The sequence below is a fragment of the Homalodisca vitripennis genome, chromosome 5, assembly GCF_021130785.1.
Source record: "Homalodisca vitripennis isolate AUS2020 chromosome 5, UT_GWSS_2.1, whole genome shotgun sequence".
NCBI lineage: Eukaryota > Metazoa > Arthropoda > Insecta > Hemiptera > Cicadellidae > Homalodisca > Homalodisca vitripennis.
In genome coordinates, this window is record NC_060211.1 from 121,169,050 (window position 1) to 121,187,171 (window position 18,122).

Genomic DNA, 18,122 nt, shown 5'->3' on the forward strand with positions numbered 1-18,122 from the left:
TGGGCTTACAAAATATTTAACATTAAGGGAGCCCACCCACGCAGTAAACTAGACGTATCGATCAACCCTTTTTACCTTAACACTTTTTTAATTAAAATCAGTGACATGGTCCTACTAGATATCCATTTTTATCTCTAGATGTATGTGAAACATTGGATTTAGCATTACTCAGTGTAGGTTCTATGGTAATTATGAAGCAGCCATAAATTAATCATCTTAGACCATAGATAAATCATAAAACCCTATAATTATAATGATTTATCTTTTAAATCGTATTTTGAATTGGCAGTAATCTATGTAAATACATTCAGTATCAACTAACTTTGTTTTATCTATTACTTCGTGTGATAACTAATCATAAATTTGGATACATTGATAAGGTTTGATTGATTGTTCTTCAATAGACGTGAATCGAGGTCCTTCTTTAATTAAAATCGTCTACCAATAATATATTGTAATATTCAATTTATATTAATGAAAAGTGAATCCATTCCATGAAAAGTTCATTTAATATTCCTTTTTAGCGAAATGTAATTCCTGTAACATTTTTAAGGGAAAATGAATATTCTCCGAAACGAACGGACTCATCGCTGTGTAAGTTTCACACATTGGGTTCAAAGTTTCGTTATCTTGCACTAGAAGTACCTAAGACAATATACAAAGTTAATGCTAGAGCTTATCAAAGTTAATGCTAGGGCTTACCCACATCAACCGTGAAAGTAAGCAAGCATCTGAAGTCAAGTAAGTTTGTCTAAGTCCCCAAGTTGTTGGGAATTGTAAAGTTGCATTGGTCAAGATAAATAAATTACTGCTAAATCTCGTATATAGTGTTTATGTGTAATTTTATTTTACGAATTAAAAGGAAATAAATTCAATGGACGATCTGCTTTAAAATGCAAATAAGCTAAATGATATATCAACTTTTATTACAATTTTCACTTATTTTTTACTTATATACTACAATTTACTTGTACTACAATTTTCAGATTATTAAGGAATCGATAGTAGTTGCGTTGCAGTGATTATAACTTTCATTTTTGTGTATATTTTAAAAATAGTATATACTTATAAAAGTTTGTAAAATTGTTAACTATGTAGAATGAAGTATACGCTGTGATCTAAGTACAGTATAGACAGTAGTCTATACTGATAGTATAGTACATGACTGATACAGGAATAGACATTCCAAATTATTAAATGTATTTTTCTAATAATGTGTTTACCTGTGTTTCTAAACGCTGCACTGCCGTGTATGTGTGTTTCAACCTACGGCAAGATAAAAATCAGAAGCTGTACATTACGTTTTTGGGACTACAATAATATTTGAAAGCAACTTTGATCCAATCACTCAGTTATTTTGAACTGCTCTGAACATATTATGAGGTGCTATAATTATAGTACCGTATGCTAACCTTCGGAACTACAATTATTAACATTTAGTTGGTTCTACTTGTTTATATAAACAAGATTCTATGAGTACAATATCTATTATTTTTCCTAAAACGTCCCCCCAAAATGTATAACTGGACTACGTGAAAAACTTGATTGTAAATAATTTGATACAACTTCATTGTATTTCAAAATAAAAATATATATTTGTTTATATTTTTAAAATGCTATTAAAACGCTCTTGGTAATCACAGAGACCACTAGAATTTCGAAAGCACTATAAACAGTCGATTTTATTCATTGCTGTATCAATGTTATTCGGTAGATTTGTTGGTACATAACAAAACTGACTACGATTTTCGTAGTCACAGTTGGTAACAATGTGGGTAGAATATGTGAAATGTGACTAGAAAATTTAAAGGGTTATCGGGTTAACAGTATGGTTTTACCACTGGGCACACATTCCATTATGTGTACTTTCCCTCCTCTAAATACGCGTATGTAGCTATCACTGTTCATAGGGCGAAATGGAGGTTCAATATAAATAACCAAATAACAACAATTTTAAAAAGATACTATCCAGTGGTTGGTTTTGCAACATACAATTCTAGTAATGGAAACAAATAAAAACAAATAGTAAAAAAAAATCAAATATCTGAAATGCTCACACATCAGAACACCTGATATAGTTCTTAAGGATTGTACTGTTTGTTGTGGGTTACGGTAAGACTACGACTCTTTAGTATATATGCATTGATGAGACTGAAGACATACATATATTGTATTCTCCATACTAGTGCCATAATTCACTTTATCTCAGAATAACTTACAGTGATATATATTTAAAGATTTGCTAGACCGTATAAATATATAAGAAGAAACTCTGATCATCTAATGATATGAATAGTAAATTGTTATGTGTGTGGCAAACAATACTAATGAATAATATATAGTTCGATAACAAATCACATGCAGCTGTGTGACAATGCGACGTTGTGTAAAAGCCATTGAATTACAGAGAACATGGACATGGTTCACATGTTACGTCGACATGTGACCAACAGTCATTGAATTCGTATCGGAGAACACGAATGTAATTTATGGTATATTGTTTACCTTGCCACTCACTGACGCGAATAATTGTATTAGGCTTATGAAAAGTTTCAATTCTATTAATGTTTGGCTAATATTTAATATTGTCGCGTTTAAATTTCAAGTTATCAAATATTTTAGATTAAGTAATATAGCCTTTGAAACCAACTACAATAAGACAAACGTTTAAAAAGGTTAATAATTGTTAAAGCTATCAAACAACTAAATTTAATTACAATTCTTGTTTCTTTATAAACTCTACACTAAATAATTATTTTGTGATGTTAAAGCCGACGCACACTGATACTGACGCACATGGACGCATGTTTTGCGTCAGAACCTAACAACCTGCTCCGCTGCCCGCCTTCAGTAATCCAGCGATTGCGTCAAATGTTGTGTAGTGTAACGGCCAGAAATTATGCCATGGCTACAGGATAATGATTCTATTAATGAAAGGTACATTAAAAATTATTCTTATCTCTCAAGAAGTTTTTATATTTCGACTGCTAAATAGGAGTATGGTAATTAGAAAAAGCTGTGGTAATACGGTATGTAAAGTTCATTTTACAAAACTCTGTTTGAGTATCTTAGTACATTTGCTGAAGAACAGAGGAATAAGACCCTTACACTGAGATTGCACATTAAGTTTGAGAATAAAATTGGTAGTAAACCAAAGGTAATTTATAGCACAAATAACTTAATCAAACATTTTACAAATAATACGACTATTGAAAACAAACTTTTGTAAAACAGAGTTGAAAGCGTCTACTTGCTAATATTTGAAATGCTCAAAATGTTTGTTTCTGCATTCAAAGGTATGCAGAGGCATGGATTTCTATTTGCGCTATCACGTTAGATGAGCTGGGGAGCAATTTTCAACCGTTTGTTTACGTACATCTGCAACAGTGTACATTACATTTACATTTTCATAAAAAATGTGTATATAAATGTATTAACTTCGTTACTTTATAACAAAAGCCAACATTTTATTTTCTATCACTTGATATAATAAGTATAAAATGTATTGTATAGACATATATTTAAAGATCTAATCAACTGCTTGGTTTTAAAACTGTGCAGAATTTACCATCAATTAGGATAGGTAAAGTGATGGTCACTAAATTGTGACGTGTCGATGCTATAAGTAGCTTGTTTCAGGGAATATAGAATAAAACATTATTTCTTAGTTTATAAACTAGTAAGAAACCTACATAGTCGGGCTATATTTATTAATTAAATTAAATAAGATAATTTTACAAACAATAATTATAGAAATTACAAAAACAATTTAATTGTACACAGATAAACACTTATTATATAAAATTCAAAATTGAATCAATCTCTCAATACACGCAATATTGCAAACGCGAATGATGCAATTGTTACAAACTGTAATTGTCTCAGGCCTAAATGTGTTACAAAACTGGAACCAGTATAATTAGAAACTATGACAATACCGTCGGCAACATCAGTTGTAGGCGAATGAAATTAAACCGAACACGTTACGATATGCTTTCAATAGATCTATGTGATAACTCTACTATGTTAGAAAGCTCAAAACCGTATCTAAAATCAGGTTTGACTATTGATCTATCAGCAACGTCGGTAGTAGGCGAATTTTGGCAATTAAATTACGAAATATACGCAATGACCTTTGGTTATGTGAAAATCAACATTAGTAGTCTACAATATTATATACACATGCCCTCCATAAGTCACATTAGAACTTAAACCAACAATACAATCGTTAGGAGACGAATTTTTGGCATAAATCGTATCGTTTTAATGATATAAGTAGATAATAAAGTTTCAGAGACACTTTCGGACCATTCAAAATTATTAAAGTACTAGCTATAAAAATTATAGTAAATGTTCCAACAACATATTCGAAGGCATCAAAAAAAGAATTAAAATGTATATATATAATGCACAAAAATGTATCAGAAAAATCAAACAGAAAAGGTTATATGATCATTCTAAAATATAAAAAACTTGTTAAGTACAAAATTAAATCTGTAAAAGCAAACCGTATAACTCTTATTAAACTCTTCTTAAAATCTAACGATAAAAAAATCACTATTTAATAATTAATGTTTTTAAATTTAAAAGTTAATTTACAAAGACTCAATGAAAATAACTTTTTAAACAATTTAGCTTCATCTTTATTTTGTCTTAAAATCAAAGAATAGTATTATCTTATGACAATAGTATTTTCTTGATTATTTCTTGTATGCCCGTCTAGGGCCACACGATTTCTTGAATATTGAAATTCAGCATAATTATCAACATTTTTTTATTGATTTTGCTGTTCATCTACAAGCGGAAAGAATATGTTTGTGCAATAATAGTATCAGCATTTTATAGTATTTACATTACTAATGAATCCTTGTAAAGTATAAAAGTAATTACAATTCGCGTTATGTTCACTTGTTCTAGAACCAACTACCTAGAGTAAGTGGAAACTGAGAAGTAACCTCATGGAAAAAACGTTCATGGACTAAAAGTGACATGTATGTATGTAAGTATATTCTCTCTGCAAATCCTCTTCACTAAGCTAGAGGAAACCCTGAGCGACTTTATTAAAAGATAACTATTTTGTGTAACTAGCTGTTATCTGCCGCTTTGCACGCGATTTACTATTGAATAATAAGTACGTCATAGGCATAATGTAAATGGCATAATAAAGACACCTGAAAATAAGAGTTTGTCACTAAAAGATATCCCAGTCATTGATCCAATTCAGAATAATTGGACTTTAAGTTAGAGAGATGTTTTGGATCCCTGAAATCGGAGAGTGAAAAGTTTTTAATGAGTAGGTAAATACTCAAAATGTTCTGCAACTTTCCCTAATGCTGCAATAGCTGCAACAACTTCAGGAACAACTTAGTCTAGCTCAGACTTATTTTAGCCCAGTGCAATAATAATATAGTATTATAGAGTCCTAAGATAAATTTGAATTTGAAGTAGAAACGTTTATGGTATATAGCCTATTACTTCAGTTTGAATAGTCAAGAACTTGAAAAGTTTTACAAAATTACAAATAGATTTTACTTCAGCTTTTGCACGTGTAGGAATACTTATTAAAATGAATTATATTTTGATGTCATAGAAGACTTTTACTTATAAAGATTAAAAATGTATATATATGTAGATATGAAAAATCAACGTAAGCTATTTTCTAAGTTATTCCCGGTGCCTTTGTATCGTTTGCGTTTTTGCACCGATCAAAGAATATAAAGATTACATGTTTAGGTCTGGAATGGCTTATTAGGTGAAGACGCGTCAAGTTCCGACTATTTTAATTTATTTCCTGTCTAAAGTGTTTGTGAAATGTTGTTAGTCTTTATGAAAAATCTTTATTTTGTGCGTTGAGAGCATAAGCCATGAATATTTCAAATTTCAGCGTTGTGCCCACCGAGAATTTGAACTAAATATAATTCTTCTAGGCATTGTAACACCATTTGAACATTTATGGGTGGTAAATCTGAATGTTAATCCTTTTACTTTAAGTGATTAGGCACGTACTTGTGTCAAATGTCATAATTTTAGTTCATCAGGAAGTTGAGAAAGTAAAAACCTAGTTCTTCTAGAAGTTGAAACCCCTATCTCAACCTCTATAGGGTGGTTGATCTTCGTTTAAAATATATATTCTGTCTGCTGACAATATAAGCCATCTGCATTTCAAATTTACCTCTTCAAGAACATGGAAAAGTTGAAAAACATAAGATTATTCTAGTGTTGCAATAATATTTTAATCCCTAATAGTTATTGATTTTCATGAGAAATGTTTTATTTTAATATTGAAAACATAATCCACGTGTCTGTGTGAAATTAAATATTTCTAGAAAATATAAGAAATCTAGAAGTTTTAAAACAAAATATAATACTTCTAAGGTTTGCAACTCCATTTTAAACCTTATAGCTGTTTAATCTTCAAGAAAAGTGCTTTAATTTTTCTATTTAAATCATGACGAACAATCACCACATTCCAACTTGTTACGATATTGGAAAGCTGGAGAATTAGTGATGAGTGAGTGAGTGAGAGTTCCTTAATAATTTACATTTAAATATTTTGTTTAAATATTAAAATAATAACGAATCTCATGAACAACTGATGTAAAGTTGTAGAACTAAATAAGTATACCAATAAGTAAATCTAAAAAACAAAACATACAAGTTCAATGCTGACAGTATTTCACCTTATGAAGAGTCACAGATATATCTGTCAATGAAATAATTATTCACAGCAACAACTTTTGGCGGTAAAATTACATTGAAAAATACTATGTTTTTGTAAATTATACTAAAAAGGTATTTGTTTTTATAGATCTATATCATTTGTCAATTCATCGAATCATTACTTGTTTGTAATTTTATACGGTAATAAAAATAAACCCCTAGGTAATGACATCGAACCTATCTATCATCTGCTGTGATCGAATCTAAACAACACAGTTGTTTGCAGCACTGTGACATCGTAGAACAGTAACGAAGTTCTATTGACGAACAGACCATAACATAGTGTCTGTCAATTAATGAACACCACTGCTGACTGCATTGTAGTCTGGTTCCACTGTTTGAGGTGTTTACAGAGTAGTACAATAATCAGAGGTATATTTTGACTACACCATACTATAATGTATTGTTTTTAATTATTAATATTATTAATGACCAGAACGGATCCAATAATTACACTACTGAATGCATTGTAAACCGATCCGATTAGTTGGAGTGTTTATACTGTACACATCGACAGGATACCGTAACGTATTCTGTTTAATTTGATGACAGGGATTGCATACTAATGGCATTACTCACTGCATTGTACTGATTGTAGTGTTGTGTAACATCAAAGAACTGTCATCAATATATTCTATTAACATAATACAGTAAAGTATTTTCCATACAGTTCAACTTCAAAATCGTTTATCCGGATTAATTGGGGCAGGAAGTAAGAATAGACAAATCCGGGAGATACAGTAAAATAAAGTAATAATAAATATACAATATTAAAGATAATAAAGTGCTTTATTTCTTACAACTGTAACGGTAAGATATAGCACATTTATTATTTCGATATACAGAGACTGATTATAGAGTAAACAAATAAAAAAAAACCTAAAGGAAGTACATCAGTAATTTTTTAAGTAGTTTATCCGGCTTCCGGGAAGTACAATTATGCAGGTGTTTCAAGGTCATAATCTCCGCTGAATTAATGTCGGACTAAACAGAATAAATCATGCTATATTCCTTTTTTTCATTGTCGTTAAGGAATAAGCTGATGATCTAATTTCTACGTCGATCATCGCACCGACGCTATTATCAGTCTGAAATCAGTATTTTACAATTTCTAATTTAAAAATTATCAACTTTCCTAGGATTACTACACAATTTTTTATTCGTCACTATACTTGTGTTATATGCATTATTCTAAACGACGAACACGTGTTAACGGAAAATCCAATTACACTGGTGACTCAACAAAAATCATTATTCTTCAAAAACCTCGATTCTCTTCACTCTGCAAAACCGGTTCGGATAACCTAGAGATTCATATAAACAAGTTTGTGAAAAGAGGCTCACTATTGACGAAGCTGATCGAAACTGACTTTTGTAGTACTTGCAGGCACATAGACATTTCTCTGTGTTAAGGCTCAATAGCACTTTGTAACTGTACCATAAAATGTTCTTTTTGTACCTTTGGGCCCACACCCCCATTCACATGCCTATGGAAGAAATAAATCCATTTTCAAAGCTCTTTGAAAGAGAAAACTAGTTAAAAGATCTTTGATTTTTACAGATATATGCTACCACTTAATATTGTAAAAACCAAACTAAACAGGTCAAAATCTCAATATAAGTGTCATCTTTCTCAATTTAATTCGAGAATTAAATATTATTCGTATTAAATAATTATTCTGATTTTGAAATTTATCGCAATCAGAATTACAAAATTGCAAGTTTATAAGACTGTGAAAGAAACAGTATTTTTTCGTACATTTGCCGTCGTTCAGTTGATACAAAAAATCAGTAACGCTGAACGATGGCAAATGTCCAAAAATCCTGTTTCTTACAGTCTTATAAACTTGCAATTTTGTAGTTCTGATTGCGATAAACTACAAAATCGGAATTATGATTTAATAATGATTTTTTGTAACACTGAACGATGGCAAATGTACGGAAAAATCCTATTTACTTAACAAACTTTCCATGGTCTAAAACAAACTTCAAATTTATTAGACTATCGTTGTGCAAGTTTTACTCGGGTTAGATCCATTTAAAGATTATAGTTGTTTAAAGAGTACAGTTACGGTACCTACTAAATTAGTTGTTTTAGTTCCCTAAGAATTCTAAACTTCGAAAGTAAATAGTATAGTTTAGAACTAGTTAAGTTTTTAGCTTTCCTTCCAAAGTACTTTTAATAGTGTCAATATCAACTTCGTAAATCTGTTAGTTTTAGTGAAACGTATCAGTGCAGCAGCTTGCTAATATTATTTTAATTAAGTTTTAGTAGCAGTACCCGCGGCTTTGCACGCAATTTGCTACTGAATTAGCAAGAATGGCATAGGCATGTTTTTAATGTCATACTAAGCACCCCTGTTTAACAGTATTTTAAACATAAATTGAATAACTCATGTGTTTTACAACATTTCATGATATTTTTTCAATAACTCTAAATATTTCAGTAATCTGAATTATTTTATGCCACTTTGAGAATCCTTATCTCAAAGTCAGTAACTTTCTTAAGTACTTGTGATATAATGTAATGGAGTAATATGGTAACATTTTGCACGGAGACAAACATATTTGAGATTCATATTATTTCACGTTTTTTGCATAGTTCCAACATAAGGGTTCTTAGTAGCTTTTGAGTGTCAAAGGGAAAATCACTCAAATTATTGGTTACATAAATATATAAATTTTTAATTAGTTTTTTCCTTAAAAAGACATACATGTCTGCTTTTTGAATTAATTTACAATCTATATTTCCACTACGAAGTAGAAATATCCTCTATAAACCTAACATGATGCCATTTATTTCGTGAACATAGTTTTACCTTAGCTTATGCTCTATACCTATACCTTGAAAATAATTTACTCTATTGTCGTTTATACAAACTGTTTCGTATATTAACAGTCATCTGATAAGTATTTCGTCTTCCTACCACATTTTGTTTCCTTATTTACTTACATGGGTGAAGGGAACGGCATGATACAAACATTGTATAACATCGCTCGCCAAGTGAAAGATCTGGGCTAAAGTCCCATTGGAGAAACAACTTTTTGTAAACAATCTTCATTTAATTCATTTATAATATATAATAAATAATTATAATAGTATTGAATGTAAATATTGTTATAAACATTTGTATATAATATGTTATATTTATATCACTCATGATCATAATGCAAACAACACAAAGTTATCACGTTGTGCAAATGACCAGAAAATTATAATTTTCCACTATAGTTAGTTTATGACTAATTATACCTCAAAAACAATAGTCGTATTTATATATTGGCTCTAAGACAACAATATTTATCTAAGTATAGTTCAGAGACTAACACATTTACGTTTTATGCGCATGCCACACGTAATCTCTCAAACACTTTTTCTGTGAAGAATACCTAGTAGAATATCTAGATATTCCGGATGAACCCTAACAATTAGTTATTCATCTGAAAATTAATCACGAATTTTAATCACGTTTGTATTAATCACCTCAGTAAGCAACTTGTTTCCTTAAATATTGGTTTTGAGTTGCATTTTTCTCCTCTGAGGAACCATTCAGGCTGATATACTTGTTACTTGTTAATATCGGCTAAACACTACTATTTATTTTGTTTATTTATGTTTCAAATGGCTTGTACAAAACAAAATGTTCAAGTTTTCAACCACACCAATAAATGTATTTATTACTATTGTTTTCGTTGTTGTTTTAATAGAACGAAAGCTAATAACGTTGATTGATGTGTGTGTAAAACATAAATTACCTTTTGTGTGTGTGTAAATAACCAATGCTTTAGTTATAAATGTCTTCCAAACAAGTCAGTCAAGCACAAAATTGAGCCAACAATTCGTATATTGGGAGCCGACAAAGAACTCTGTGATCATGCCTCACATCCAAATCGATACCTTTATACAGCAACGCACACAGAAATTGTTTACAAAAGTATGTTTGTGCCTTTATTCCGATTCTTTTGTGAAACAAAACACCAAAACAAACAAAGTGACAGCTATGAAATTGACATAGTATTTTCAGAGAATTTAGGGACGAATGAAACATTTTGATTGGTGAGTGAAGGTAATAGGGTTGTTTTAAACATTTTCCGTCGTTTATTGATACAACAAAATCAGGAACACTATGTTACTATATTTGTAAATTGATCATTATCTTAGGTTATGTACAAACCAAAGAAAACCATAATGAAGATTAAAACAAACAAATAAAATAAAACACCCATTGTATCACACCTGAACTGAAGAAATATATATAGCTTGTATATTTTTGTCCTTTGCCTTGACTATGTTTATATCAGAAGAAAAAATGTTTTCTGGCACTGACATTTTAATGAATAGTAAGGGCAATATTTTCATTGAAAATTCTTATAGCAAGGCTGAATAAAAGTTTAAGGAGGAACTCCACCTAAAAAATGACTTTTTTATTTGCAGTGGTAATATTTTTTTATTAATGCAGTTTGAAAGAGCATCAAAAAACAAAACTTTTAATACCATACATTAACATTTTTGCAACCGCCCCTTAGGGGTAGGGGTGGTTTATTGCGGAAAACTTATTTCATTGGTGCAGATATATCTCAAGTTAGGTTATAGGTAGAACCTAATTTTTAAAGATTATACTATTGTTTGCAAAGTGTAGCATGGGTTTGATCAGATATGACACTGTTCATTGTTTATAATTTTTTTAATATATTTTATTGCTGAAAACTTTATTTTTACGAAAGGAAACAAAATAAAAACTCTTTCATACATTATTTTATAAAAACAATGCTACAGTTTGCAGACCATTTTATAAGCTTCAAAATAAAAAAAAAATTATGGCTCTAGCTATAACCTAACTTGAGTTATGTCCGCACCTAGCTGCGAAAACAGTGAAAATAACAAATTCTGAATAATAGAGTTTAAAGTTTATTTTTACTTATAACAGTGGTAAAATGAGCTATAAACATACTTATATTACTTAGGATCCTTGCTTTCTCACCTAAAATTCACCAGCTCCATAAGTTAAACCTTCTCCTTCTTTTAGTTTTTGTTCTCTATAATGTTTTATCATACGCAATTTTTTTCTGTACTCTTGAAAATACTTTGTTTTCTTCAATTTTGCTTGTCTGATTCTTCTCTTATCTCTTCTTTTCATGATTACATTATTTTTATGCCCAATTGTCATTCCAGCAGTTGTCATAACAGTAGTTATAGCTGTATTACCAAAGTTATATTCTCCAATAGCCGCAGCCACCGCAGTTTCTACAGCTCTTTTAGATACGTTGCGTACCTTAGGACATTTGGTCCAGATAAGTCCATTCAAACTCTCGTTTGAATTCTGGGTCAGGCACTTAGAACATCTATTCAACAGTTCAACTGAAGCAAGTCTTTGATACACAGGTGCAATGTGTTTTAGTACAGTCTCTGTTATAGGAGTTTTCAAATTTTCTTTATGAGGTCCTGGTGTCTCGCCATTTGCCAACGCTCTATTATAAAAACACCAACTGTTAGTACCTGTGGGACACTTGTAATGTCTGGGCTTTTCATCTGTTGAAACACAATGATGTAGTGTTGCAAGCATACTGCTTTTCATTCCATTTACATTATCTTTATTTTTTAAAATAGCGTTTTTGTAGTATTTTTGAAGCTTTATTATGGTCGCATCTTTCAAACTTCCATAGCTGATTCCCCCCAAAGTAATTGTTTTTACCCTACAATCTTTCACTACTTTTCTCAAAGCAGTTCCTAATCTTTTGGAGACATGATTTATACATTCTTCTTTGTTTATGGTTACATTGTTTCCATAAACGTTCAAATTTTGAATGTGTTGCCAAGCTTTAGACTCACCGTCAGAGAGAATAGTAGTATATCTGAAATTATAGTCATTAGATGTTTTCCAAAGTCTTTCTGCTGCTTCAACCTCCATTGCTGGTGAAGATCCTTTGTAGTTTATACTGCATTCAGATTTGTGGCCTGAGAACCAAATGTCAAATTCTGGGGAATTTTTGCCAAGATCCGATTCCGCTAACGCGCATGAATGGCAGTACTTTGATAAAACACAGTAATCTATAACTAAACCTGTGTGTAATTCTATTACACAACCAACACCATAATTTGAGGTGTGGCCTCTCTTGTGCCATGTGCCATCAAATGATACTGCTATGTCTATAGGCCCATCGTAGTCGTTAGGCCTATTACAATTTTCAAGTTCAGCGTATATTTGTCGTACTCGGGCTCTTGCAGTGGCCAGATTTATTTGACCAGCTTCTATTGTTGATTTTGACAAAGTTTTTGCAATTTTACTAAATGTATTATTGCTCATAATTTCCATATTTAGCACTATACATAGTTTCTCCATTGCACTGTATCCTTGTCCATTTGATATGAAGTGAGTTACCATTCTAGAATTGACGTCAAAAGAATTATTATCATCAATTTTTTTAGATGTATAAGAATTGGAGACTATATTACATGAACTACACTCCACTTCAACTTTACTGGCTAGTCCAAATCTACATGAGATTTTTGATGATAGGGTTAGTTCTTTGCATTTAGGACAGGCTAGATTCCCAATCAGGCTATTTATACAACCAAAATCAATAATACCGTACTGCAAGCTTTCACGGTTCATTTCAATATCATTTTCTACTAGGCCTACATTTAGTGATTTTTCTAAATCAGGCAGTCTAGTTTTAAAATCACTATCCTCATTAGGCCTAGTCTGCTGCAAATCACAGTTACTAGATGTGCTTGGTTGTTGAGTTAGGCCTAACCCGGAACCAATCGGTTCTTCGGGTTTCAAATTTGACGATTCTCCTGAACATTCAGGACTGTTTGTGGCATGATTTTGTAGGCCTAGGTTTGTTGACCATCTTGCAATAGCGGCTAGGCGTGCCTTATTCTTTTTACTAAATGTTTTAGAGACTCTTGAGTCAACAGTTTTCCTTTTAGTAGCAGGCATAATTTTTACCTAACCTATAACATTCAAATATAGTTCAAAGTTATATAGTTCAAAGTATAGTTCAAAGTTTACCTATACAAGGGTAATATCCATCCAGATTCAGTTTTATACTAAATATAAAATATAAAAGCACAATAAACACAGCACTGGTTACACTTGAACAAAACAATCACAGTAATACAACTGATAAATCAAATGGGTTCATACCGATTTTGTTTAGTTTCTATTACCTGCTACTTCAGTTCAATGTTTATTTACTGTAACCAGGTTGACCAACATAACAAAACCAAATGTATAATCACTCTCTAGGGTTGTTATACATATATTTATGTACATAAAATATCATTTGTATGTGAAACAATCATGTTGCATTACTTGTTCTCGAAAATGGCAGCGAATAAACACTTGCAGCACTTACTTGATTTATAAAAATCTAGCACATATAATAATAGATATGGTACATGTTACATATCAAAATGTTCAGGAGAAACCATAAAATAAAAAATCAAAATAAACATTTTTTTACATTTTTTTATAATTTTTTCTATTTTCTAGGTGGAGTTCCCCCTTAAATGTCTCAAGATTTTCTATTACTGAGTAAATACTCTGCAGTGTATGTTGTATCGACATTTTGTGGAAGAAAAGTTTTTAGATAATTAAAGATATTATAAAACCTAAATACTGTTTATGATTATCAGATACAAGTAGCTGAGATCGTAGTAGCTCTTTACGATGATAAATTATGTATTTAAACATGCGCTATAGTTCATAGATTGATTATGATTTACTTTTCTCTGGTTCTGGCGATCACTTAATTTCTTCGGCGAATGTTTGATTGATTGCCAGCTATGTATAAACTCCCAGATAGCCTTGGCTAGGTTGAGGTTATTCATTTTAAAATAAAACTGCCGTGTTTATTCTACAGACCCCGAGCCCCTACTGACTGAACTTATGTAAAATGAAAGATAGACCATTTTTAGCTGAAGTGGAGGTATCATCCTTGACTTCTGGTAATTTCTTGTGGATAAAATTAGACACAATTTAAAATTAAATGTGCCAAGGAAATCCAAGTGGATGTTTTGCCATGGATGGTCGCAAAACTCCCATACAAGTAAGATACTTTTTGAAGAATTTTACCCCTCACTCTGAGTAGGTTTAAAACTGCCTGCTAAACATTAAATACGCGTATTTGGTTCTTCCCAATAAATATATCCACAAGCTATTGATTTCATCTTTACAATACCTTCATGACCTTTGATCAAATCAATTAACTTTTTTGATATTTTGTTACCACAACCTTAAGGTCAGACATTAAAATGTTTTGTTCTATTATTAACTCAATTTGTCTTTGGCATTAGCATTAAGCTCACTCTCTACCTTAACAGGCTAACCATGAAAGACTTATATCTCAAAATTTTCCTTAACTTTGCGTTAAGTGGTTTTCTTTACCAATAAACTGATCGGATTTCTCACGATTGTTTCTAAAGTAATTTAGGTTTAACGAACTCTAAACTACTCACTATATCTTGACAGACTATTAACATTTCTTTACAAAATTTACATTGAAAATGAAAATTATAGCCAGAATAAAATACAATTATTCCAGGCCTCAGGCGGTTTAAAGCCAAAGGTATCTCCTGGTCTCAGAGAGCTCGCGGTCTCGACTCAAAATTCGAAGGAAGGCCACAGAACGTTCTTAAAAATTTGGTTAAATTGAATACAACCGCAAGTTGTACCATGAATCGCATTTTAATGTATGGCCTTAAGTTTGTGGTAACCACACTGAAAAGATTAAACTGTTCCACCAGCTACATTCAGCTTGCGACCACCTCAAGTTTCGTGACGTTTTGATCCCGTAAGTGATGACAGTTCCTGATGTAAAAATATTAAGGTAAAAAAATTGTTTAACACTTTACATCAGTAACAAATCAGTAACATTTCTAACATAAAGGTCAATTTATGTTTGTTTTCCAGATGATAATTTATTTCATACCTCCTTATAGCTCAATAAATAAACGGGCACATTGGACATTTTCTTTTTATACATTTTTGTTGGATTTTTTATCATTATGAGATTAGTATTGCGTTTTAAACATTCAAAAAGTTGTTGTTTTTTGAAACGCATTTTCGTATCACTCATGGTCATGATCATACTTGAGGTAAATAAACAGTTAAACTTCAATTTAAGGAGAATCTCGAGAACCACGGTGACTCGTCCACAATCGCAAACATGAGTTTTTTCTCACTTCAATGAAAGTCAAACTCCCAGGATAACATCAGACGTTTATATCAAGATTTTATAAGTGAATACACACATATACACGGCACATGACTGCCTATAATGACAGTGTCACCAATTCAACGTATTATTTTTGGCCTCACCATGGAGTATTTAAAAAGTGCAGCTCTAATACACGCTTTAGAGACGGTGGGCTATGTTGGGCCCAAACTGCACAATGACATTGCTACAATAATGACACCTTTAGGTGTTATCAAATAGATATTTACTAATAGTGTTAAACAAATAATTTGTTCAAATCAATCAAATCAAAATGCCTTTATTTACAAGCGTTTCTCAGTACATACACTGTTTTGCAGAACAACTCAAGTCATTTAATGGCCTTAAATACTAAATAACAAAGACTTGGGATTAAAACTAAAAGGAACAACATTGGATTATACTAAATACTAAAACTTATACACTAACAAATTAAATACGTTATTTATCAACACATATGTAGTCCTTAAGTTTTAATTTAAAAGAATTGCAACTGTATTGCTTAAGGCTAAGGGGGAGGTCATTGTACAATTTAGGGCCGAAATACGAAAAACTCTTCCTCCCGACTTCATGCCTGACTTTTCGAAAGTCAAGAAGGTAGCCATGGCGGGTACTGCGTTGCGAGACCCCCTCCCGGAACAACAACCGCTCGCTCAGGTACTGCGGTTCCTGGTGTGATAGAACCTTGTGGACCAATGAGCAAGTCAACATCCTGCAGACGAACTCCACTGGTAGCAAGCTGGCAGCATCTCGAAAGGGGGACACGTGATCAAAACGTTTCAAGTTGAAAATGAAACGCACCGCAGAGTTTTAAAGTCTCTGAATACGTTCTACGTCCCCCCGCGAGATGCTGTTATCATAGGCTGGATAGCAGTAATAAATGACGGAAAAAAACATCGACTGCATAAGCTGAAGCTTTGCAAATTCCGGCAGTAGAGATCTGAATCTGTATAGACCTCTTAATCTGCCAAGTGCACGTTGTATGACATAAGTGACGTGTTCAGAGAATGTTAGATCGCTATCAAGCATGATGCCGAGCGTTTTCACCCTGTCACACAAGGTCAAAAACTCCCCATCAAGAGCAATCCCCACACCACTGTCTGTCAAAGCCTGTATTGTGTTGTGTGGTATAGTATGAAGGACAGTGCACTTGCCTAAATTGAGCTTTAACCCATTGTCTACAGACCATTTACTGATATTTTCAAGATCAGAGTTTATATGAGCAAAAGCCACCTGAACTGAGCTAGGGTCATAGGACAAATCTTTGTCTTTCCATCTTTGTGGAAACATGCCTTCAGACAAGGACTCATTTATCAAATGTGTGATGGCACCTAGTGCATATGGACTCACGGCTTTAATCATCTGAATAGTAATTTCATCGCTGCCCGCTGCTCTGGTTTTTATTTCATTCATTGCTGATTTCACGTCCTTGTCAGTGACTGCATGGAAGTTAAAATTAATGGCATCATTATTTATCTTGTTCGAGTTCAAATAAATTACTTTTTCTTCGCTAACCTCATTTGCACTGCCCATCTCAACAAAGTATCTGTTAATATCATTTATATTCAAATTATGAGGCAAACAGTTATTGGTAGAATTTCCAACTACATTACATTTCTTGAGGCACGTCCAGAAATCTTTTGGGTTACTTAAAGATGATAATTTTTCAGTGAAATATGCCTTTTTTGCTTTCCATATCATCAGGTTCAATTTATGTCGTGCCTCTTTGTACAGTTCCCAGTCTCCATTAGTTCTGGACTTCCAATATTTTTTATGCAGTTTATTTTTAATTTTTGTATTCTTAATTATTTCATCATTTCTCCAAGGAGCCTTCTCTTTTGTGACTCTTTTACAAACAAGAGGGGCGTGTTCATCAAATACCTTTTTAATATTCCTTGAAATAAATTGTTCAATATTATCTATTCCATATAATTGCGTTGCACTATTCCAGTTAACATTTGCGATTGCAGCTACAGCCCTTTCTTCATTGAAATGTTTAAAATCTCTGTAGATAATCATTTTAGGCGTTTTTTCTTATATTTAGGAACTTTAACCGTGCAATAAATAAGCCTGTGATCCGTTATTTTTATTCCTCTTTGATCTATAATACTAGGTGCATCTATGACGCCGGTTCACATCCGCTAGAGTGTATCGCTCGAAAGGAATACTCTCTCTCACGT